This window comes from Euprymna scolopes, chromosome 42 (assembly GCF_053919585.1).
Source record: "Euprymna scolopes isolate OS-2025 chromosome 42, ASM5391958v1, whole genome shotgun sequence".
NCBI classification, from domain to species: domain Eukaryota; kingdom Metazoa; phylum Mollusca; class Cephalopoda; order Sepiida; family Sepiolidae; genus Euprymna; species Euprymna scolopes.
Window position 1 is genome coordinate 33,219,734 of NC_136523.1, and position 9,445 is coordinate 33,229,178.

The 9,445-nt window shown below is 33.3% G+C and overlaps 1 long non-coding RNA gene across 1 annotated transcript; it reads left to right on the forward strand.

Moving 5' to 3' along the window:
• The first annotated feature begins 1,734 nt into the window (after nucleotides 1-1,734).
• Nucleotides 1,735-8,916, forward strand: LOC145267007 (uncharacterized). Its single transcript, XR_013864807.1, has 2 exons — nucleotides 1,735-1,803; nucleotides 7,200-8,916. It is a non-coding gene; the product is annotated as an uncharacterized LOC145267007 (long non-coding RNA).
• The last annotated feature ends 529 nt before the right edge of the window (nucleotides 8,917-9,445 follow it).

Sequence of the window (9,445 nt, forward strand, 5' to 3'; positions counted from 1 at the left end):
TTTGCGCTGTTCAGATTTTGTTATTATGTTTGTTTATTTTAATTTTTTTTTTAATTATTTTTTTGCTAGTGTAAACTGCCTCGTTCGATTCTTGGCACATGTCGTCTAGGCTCCTCCGAGGTTGTTACATAATCTGGTATGCTGAAAGCGAATATTGAAGCGGCAGGCAAGAAGAAAGACAACAATTGTGGTCTATCTACAAAAGCTTAATTCTCATAAAATTATGTACAAATATTTTTACAATTCTCATTCAGATTTTGTAAGTTCTTTTCAAAGTCTCAACTCTCTTCACAGACAGTGACCGACGGATGGATGAGGTGGGGAGGGGTCACGTCTCTTCTCTATTCTGATCTGAACTCGGTTCGACTCAACTCCGAAACTCTTCTCATTAATTTTCATCCGACAGTCGTATTTATAGTAAGGTAAGTGGATGGGGTAGTACTTCTCCCCAGCCAATAAGATTTCGCCACGGAATCTCCACGAAATCCTAAGCCTCAGGGTTTTGCGTGGGTACAATTCTCACACTGAATCTAAGTATGATTTTCAAGGACAGATGTCAATTCTGACATCCGACCTCCGGGGTTCATTTAAGGCCAGACAAGGTTCTAAGTGAAATTTCCTGTTGTCAACTTTTCATCCGTAAAAATACATTTCTCTGGATTCATATACGTAGATTACTGTTTTAAAAAAATAAATAAAATAAAAATATTATTTGTTTACGTCCAAAATAAAAAATGGGCAATTTGTAAAAAACAATCCGATATTCAAGGTGAAGACGCTAATCTTAATATCGTTTAAAAAATCAACAACAAAAACTATGTAAATATATATATATATATATATATATATATATATATATATATATATATATATTAGCAAAAGTACCCGTCGTTGACTGGGTTCGAAAACAGCCTAGAGAAAATGGACTCTGATTTATGAAAGTATGATAGGTTATGAAAAGGAAGAGTTGTAAAGAGATAGCTTCGAATTTGGGGTATCAACACCAAAGCAAAATATGATGAAAGTAAAAATAAAATAGATAAACCCTATAATTTATTATACCATACCTGTTCACACTAAAACACTTATCACAATATTCTGTGGATCTATATTAAAAAACCTTGTTACACTTTGTGACATATTTCCATTCTATGGAGGTCAGGCACGAATGAACACCCCATAATTTTATTATACCATATTTCTTCAAACTGAAACATAATTATCAAAGTATACTTATGCAGATAGATATGAAAAGTCTTTATTAAAGTTTGTGCCTATTTCCATTCTATGGAGGCCAGGCGCGAACGCAGTCCCCACAATTTTATTATACCATCCCTATTTAAGTTAAAACATACTTATCAAAGTATTATTATGTACATCTATATCAAAAACACTTGTAAACGTTTTTTTTTTAAGTTTTAAATTTTTTATTTCCATACTTTGTGGACCAGGCGCGTACGCCGGCCCCCACAATTTTAATCAACCACTGTTCTGCCAAATCAAGCATACCCAATTCCTGTATCTCGATACATCTTCTATCATTATATGTAATCAGTTTTTTAAAATAGTCAACCACATAGGAGCCTATTCGTGACCAGACACACACACACACACACACACACACACACACACACACACACACACATTCAGCTTTATATTATAGATATAAACTTTTCCGAAAACAACCGGACGATTTTAAAAAAGAGATAAATTTTTCTTTTACACCGGCGTTTTAACTTACACCGTTTTCATAAAAGAAACAAACATTTTTACGTTTTTTAAGTTGTGTTATTCTATTATTTTGTAAGTAATTTATATGTAATTGTTTTTTTTTTTGTAAATCATTTTTTGTTTTTTTTTAATGATTTATTAATTATTTATTTGATATAAGAACAACTATGTATTTATTTACGTGGTCAAATATTATTTGCAAACAAACCAAAATACTTGGCTTTGGGGAGCATCTCTCGTATTTACTATGATTTTTCATCCAAATTCATTCATTTTTTGTCTTAAATTGTATTTTCACGCATGAAATAAACATTTGAATTATTTAAAAAAAAAAAAAAAATCAAATTCAAGCATAGTCTTCCGACACTTGCTGCGGGCCTGTCAGACTAAAGTCAAACATCATTAAAAAAAATAAAAGTGGCTTTCGTTAAGAGTCGTCTGTGCTTCTTTGTTTACAAGCAATACAGCGGAAGTGACGTCATACAAATTTTAAGATACAGATGACAACATTATATTTACCTATTTACTTGTCTCCTCACGAGGGCGGAGTTAGACACAAGGTCGGTTTTTAATGTGGAGAAAATTCTGATCCTCCTAAAGGGACACTCTGGATGGGGGGGGGGTGGAGGGTAAATATTACCTTACGCTATAACAGAACACCGACCGCTCTAATTTGGTTTTCTAGGTGTATTCAAGGTCGCTGACGACGACTCTGATAACCAAACCTGTCGCAAATTTACCGTTTGCATGGTATGAACCCATGTACGCCTTGGGCAACCTTGCCTCATTTTTCAACGTTTTCGTTTACGCTATGCGCGATTGGTTTCTTACTGAAACGTACGTTCGTGCGCGCACGTGCGTAGTCACTTGATTGTTTCACAAGGCGCATGAATACACGGTGGACATTTTAAATGACAAGAAAATAAAATAAAAAGTTTTCACCTCATTTAAGAGTAAAAATATTGCTGTAAGTTTTCACAAGCGGTTTACGAAAACGTATATGGTACTTGTACAGTTTAATCAAGACATTAAAAAATGAAAATATCGGAAAAAGTTATATTGTACGTATCCGCTATGAAATGAAGATCTCCGAAAAAAAATTTCACTTAATTTGATTGAGTATTTTTATTTATTTTTTTTTTTTTTTTTTACAGCAGAAAAACACGTTTTTATGAGAGCGCGTTGAAGGCAGATAACTTGGATTTGTTTAAAAAATTTTGTTTGAATTTTAGAAACGACACGGGAGATAACTCCATGTAAAGCGCCGACACTCCCTCCCCATCTTTAATAACTAGCTTTTTTTCCTAAAAATCGAACCTTTTGCTCTGTATCATAACAAATTGTTTTTTCCCTGTAAAACAAAAACTACTTGATGAAATTAAGTGAAATTTTTTTTCCGGAGAACTTCATTCCATAACAGATACGTACAATTTAAACTTTTTTCGATATTTTCATTTTGTAACGTCTTGACTAAACTGTACAAGTACCATGTATTTTTATATTTTTCGTTCCTTTTTTTTGGGGGGGTATTCAATTATAGAACTTGTGTAGTTTCTGCAGTTTAATTAACCGTTTTTTTTTTTTTTCGTAAGTAACGCACCGACATTTACCATGTAGAATACCGTTTAACATTTCACAGAAATTTTGTTTTTTCATTTGTGTGTGTGGGGGGGGGGCGCCCCTCACCTGTCATCACATTTTTCAATTATAATTTTTATTTTTATTTATTACGATAAATTTAATTTTGTAAAAAAAGTTAGTTTAAAAAAATAAATGTCACACACGTTTCAATTATAAAGATTATTTTTTTGATATGATAAATTTAATTTAATAAAAAAGCAGTTAGTTTTAAAAAACAAAATGTCACTACTTTTTTCAATGATAATGGTTATTTTTATTTATTACGATAAATTTAATTTTGTAAAAGAAGTTAGTCTTCAAAAAAAATAAAACAAATGTCACACATTTTTCAATTATAATGATTAATTTTGATTTTGTAAAAAAATTTTTTTTTGTTTTTCATATAATGACTTTCATTTATTAAAAAACTTTATTTTTGTAAGAATTGTTATCCACTCTTTGCTCATAAAATTTGATTTCCTTTATAAAAATACAACTATCTGGATCATTTTACATGTTTTTTTGGAATATGACATATTTGTTCTGTGACGAGTACATGCATCAGAAAGATTTTTCTGTTTTTTATTAATTCTTCGATGTATACCATTCTTCCAAGTATACCAGTCTTCCAAGTATACCATTCTTCCAAGTATGCCATTCTTCAAAGTATACCATTCTTCCAAGTATGCTGTTCTTCCAAGTATACCATTCTTCCAAGTATACCATTCTTCCAAGTATACCATTCTTCCAAATATACCATTCTTCAAAGTATACCATTCTTCCAAGTATACCATTCTTCCAAGTATGCTGTTCTTTCAAGTATACCATTCTTCCAAGTATGCTGCTCTTTCAAGTATACCATTACTTCAGGTATACCATTCTTTCAGGTATACCATACTTTCAGGTACACCATTCTTTCAAGCATGCTGTTCTTCCAGGTATGCATTTCTTTCAAGTATACCATTCTTTCAGGTACACCATTCTTCCAAGTACACTGTTTTTTCAGGTATGCATTTCTTTCAAGTATAGCATTATTTCAAGTATACCGTTCTTTCAGGTATACCGTTCTTTCAGGTATACCATTCTTCCAAGTATACTGTTCTTTCAGGTATGCATTTCTTTCAAGTATACCATTCTTTCAGTTAAATCATTCTTTCAAGTATATCATTCTTTCAAGCATACCATTCTTTCAAGTATACCATTCTTTCAGGTATACCATTCTTTCAGGTACACCATTCTTTCAGGTACACCATTCTTTCAAGTATACCATTCTTTCAAGTATATCATTCATTCAAGTATATCATTCTTTCAAGTATATCATTCTTTCAAGTATATCATTCATTCAAGTATACCATTCTTTCAAGTATATCATTCTTTCAAGTATATCATTCTTTCAAGTATACCATTCTTTCAGGTATACCATTCTTTCAGGTACACCATTCTTTCAAGTATACCATTCTTTCAGGTATATCATTCATTCAAGTATACCATTCTTTCAAGTATACCATTCTTTCAGGAATACCAGTCTTTCAAGTATATCATTCTTTCAAGTATATCATTCTTTCAAGTATATCATTCTTTCAAGTATACCATTCTTTCAGGTACACCATTCTTTCAAGTATACCATTCTTTCAAGTAAACCATTCTTTCAGGTACACCATTCTTTCAAGTATATCATTCTTTCAGGTACACCATTCTTTCAAGTATATCATTCTTTCAGGTACACCATTCTTTCAAGTATACCATTCTTTCAGGTACACCATTCTTTCAAGTACACCATTCTTTCAAGTATACCGTTCTTTCAAGTATCCCATTTGTTTAGTAAGTCTATCCTCAGGAGAAAGGCAAGAATTTTGTCATATATAAAGATTCTTTCTTAGTTCATCAAATTAAGATATTTGAACATTTTTACATGCAGATTGTTATTAATGTTAGATTATTCTTTTTAGCAGAACGCATTTTGGCAGTGCTTATAAAAGCATTATGGTTCATTTCTGTTGAATTTATATAAAAAACTGATCCCCCAATTTAAATTTTAAATTTTTTGACAAGTTTTTCAGTGTTTGTATAATCTCATATTTTTTTTTATTTGATGGCTAGAAAGCCTCAAAGAGGGAAAATATCCGATAGTGCTACGCAGAGAAATATTTAAACTTTTCTTTTTAGTTGTATTTAAAAATATAAAGATTTTTTTTTTCGATCATAAATCTGCATATGATTATTGAGATATTTTAATTTAACATTTTTTTACGTGCCGATTGGTATTGATGTTTGATTATTATTTTTATTTTTGCAGGGCAGTGCCTATAAAAGTATTATGGCAGAGAAATATTTGTAACTTTTTTTATTTTTAGTCAAAGTTAAAATAAAGATTCTTAGATCATCAAGCTGCATGTCATTTGTATGTAATAACTACGGCTACGACAAGAGTATATCCTCATCATTATTTTGACTCTCACGTATATATCCGACACAATTAGATACGTCAAGTGTGTGAGTTCAATATAGAAATGTTGATTTAATTTGAATAAAATAAAAAAAATGCATCGAGTGCACTTGAAACTAAATTACAAAGTAATTTTAGGAAATAAACAAATGTTGTTTTCTTTATTATATATAAATGAACTCATTTTTTTCCCCTCTAATTTTTACCTTAATAGGATTAAAAATCAAGACATTTCATGCAAATGTAATATGCACAAACTGCAGTACAATACCAGGTGTGTTATAGTCATATTACCTTTCCATTTCCTCGATAATCATAGATTCCTATATTTTTTCTGCTGAGAGTTCCCTGCCAAAATCGGTTAAAATCATATGGAATTCACACCTTTGACGTTATTCTCGTGCTGCCTACGCACAGTTCCAACATTTCAAAATACAATCGCTGAGATACAACGTGCGACTCTTTACAAACAGACTTTTCTTTCTCCAAATTTTCAATATGGCAAGAAAGAAGAAAAGAAATAAAAAAGAAAGATACTGAGGATGGAGTTTAGCTCCGAAATATATTTATGTTACAAATTTCAAACAAGTAGAATATTTGTTTATTTTCCTAATATTGCGTTGTGATTTGGCTTTCAAGCGCACTTGATGCGTATTTTATTTTATAGGAATGTATATAAGTTTGTCACGTAACTGTTTCTTTTGAAACAATATTTTCTGTTGTCTGCTTAATTCATTGCGAGGTATTGCTACTATCCTGTTAGTAATTTTATTCTATTAGGTATAAACATTATCTATTCATTCGTACAAACAACTACGCACAGTTCCAACATTTCAAAATACAACCACCGAGATACAACGCATGGATCTTTACAAACAGATTTTTCTTTCTCCAACTTTACAACATGGCAAGGAAGAAGAAAGAAAAAAAAAAGAAACAACATACTGAAGATGGAGTATACCTCCGAAATATATTTGTGATAAATTTCAAACAAGTAAAATATTTGTTTTCCTAATATTACGTTGTGATTTGGCTTTCAAGCGCACTTGATGCATATTTTATTTTATACAAGTAAATACAGTTAATCGATCAAGAACCACATTACTCTATCGAAAAACATATAACATATTAAGTGATATATACTCAAGAGTCAAAATAATGAAAAGAATATGCTCTTGTCATAGCCCTAGTAATAATGGTATGTGTTCCACAAACAAGAACACAAAACAAGAAAGGAAGGGAACAAAAGTAATAATAAAAAAAAGGCATGACAATACAATAACCGTATCCAAGAATTTTTGTCATTGATTGTCTCCGTTCTCCTTGAGATATTTTAAGTAATTTAAAATTTTCACCTGCTGATTGCTATTGATGTTTGATTATTATTTATTTATTTTTGCAGGATGGTGCCTATAAAAGCATTATGGATATTCCTAAAAAGAGAGGATTATTACGCGAATGCAAAATGTGTGGATTTCTTGCGTATTCCAAGTTTCAATTAGATACGCATTCAAGAACACACAATGGTGAAAAGCCATTTTGTTGTGAAACCTGTGGTGCTAGATTTTCCCAAAATTCCAACCTCAAAAAACACCTAAGTGTGCACACAAAAGAACTACCTTTCCACTGTGAATTTTGCATCCGTTCGTTCAGCTTCAGGTCGCTTCTTGCAAGCCACATGGTAACACACAATGGAGAGAGACCGTTTGATTGCGAAATTTGCGGGGTAAGTTTTTCGAAAAAAGCAACGCTAAAGACACACCTGGTAACACATACGGGGGAGAAAGCATTTCAGTGTGAAACTTGTGGCCGTAGATTTTCCCACAAGTCTACACTTGGGTATCACGTGATAACCCATACCGGGAAGCGTCCATTTCACTGTGATGTTTGTGGCAGAAGCTTCAGCAAAACGCACCTCCTTACACGACACATGTCCGTACACAACGGCAAAAAACTCTTCCCCTGCGAAATTTGTGGGATTAGATTTTCTGATAAGTCCACGATGATCCGACATGTGACAACACACACTGGAGAAAAACGTTTCCGCTGTGACGTGTGCGGCCATGAATGTTCCCAGAATTCCCACCTAAAGAAACACATGATCACACACACTGGTGCATATCCGCTACACTGCGGCATCTGCCAGACGGGGTTTGTCACAAATATGAGCCTCAAGCAACACGTCCTCACACATTTTCAAGCGGGTTCGAATCTTGAGCAAGACGAATCGATAAAAGTTGACGAGAAAACGTTCTATTGTAGGATTTGCGCGAACAGGTTTTCCGACAGTTTGTCGCGGGAGGAGCACATGCTCGAGCACAAAGGGGAGAAATCTTTTCACTGTGATGTTTGTGGGCGTATCTTTTACCAACCTTCACATTTTAAAATACACCAAATAACGCATACGGGAGAGAAGGCATTTCATTGTGAGGCTTGCGGGATTCGGTATTCACGGAAGTCATCGCTGAAACGGCACATGTTTAAACACAGTGGAGATAAAAGTTAAATATCGAATGCAGCAACAAATCAGTCGGAAATAAATCACACACCATCCACTATGACTCTCCAATTCCTACAGCTGCCTGACATAGTTGATTGTTTCCCAACCAAATTCACACTTCAATGTGCCTTTGTATATAATGAGGCAGGTGGTTTTTATTTCTCTCTCTCTCTCTCTCTCTCTCTCTCTCTCTCTCTCCTTTCAACTAGAATAGACAGTTAGGCAGTTAAGGACCTTGCAAGCATTGTTTTCTTGCCTGAATAAATGTGAAAGAGATGGCGGGGTAGGTTTGGGTGGATGCGCTATACAATATACAATTCCAAACTTTGTTGTCTGGGTGTTTATAAACTAAATGTACCCGTAACCCGTTGGGTCATAACCATTACCACTATTCATTTTACTTTGATTTCATTTGGTATCCCCAATAAAACAGCTGGAAATAAGTCATGCACCATCCACTATGATTATGCAATTCCTACATCTATTTGCAAAGAAAACGGAGCCATAAAACTTGACATAGTTAATTGGGAGAAAAAGGGAGAAAGAAGCAACCTTAGTAGAAGTTTGTTTCCCAACTGATGTTGAGTTAAACAGACCTAAAAGGAAAAAGATAACAAAATACCAAGGTCTTATGTACGACATGAAAAAAACAAAACACTGGAATCTTAAGAATGTTTCTATCGTTCCAATTATTATAGAAGCAACTGGATTCATGAAATATAATTTTCAAAAACTACTTGGCAAATATACCCGGTGAACCAAGAACAAGAGAGATTCAAGCAATTGCATTTATAAGGACAGAATTTTAAGATCTCTCAGTTGGAGTATCTGAGTTAGCAGGTGAACTGAGCCATAAAACCTGACATAGTGAACTGGGATGGCATGACCTTTACTTGCAGGTTGTCCACAGATCCGAAGCATATACCAGAAAGAATATACCAGAATATACCAGAAAGAAGATCACTCCACTAGGATCAGGAGAGAATGGTAATGGCTGCCCAAGATCAAGTTTTCACGATTAATGCAGAGGCATATACCTGAAAGAAGATCACTCCACTATGATCAGGAGAAGATAATAATGGTTGTCCAAAATTTCCAGATGAGTTGTCTCAGCAATGACAAAAAGTGCAAATTAAGGCATTCATTCA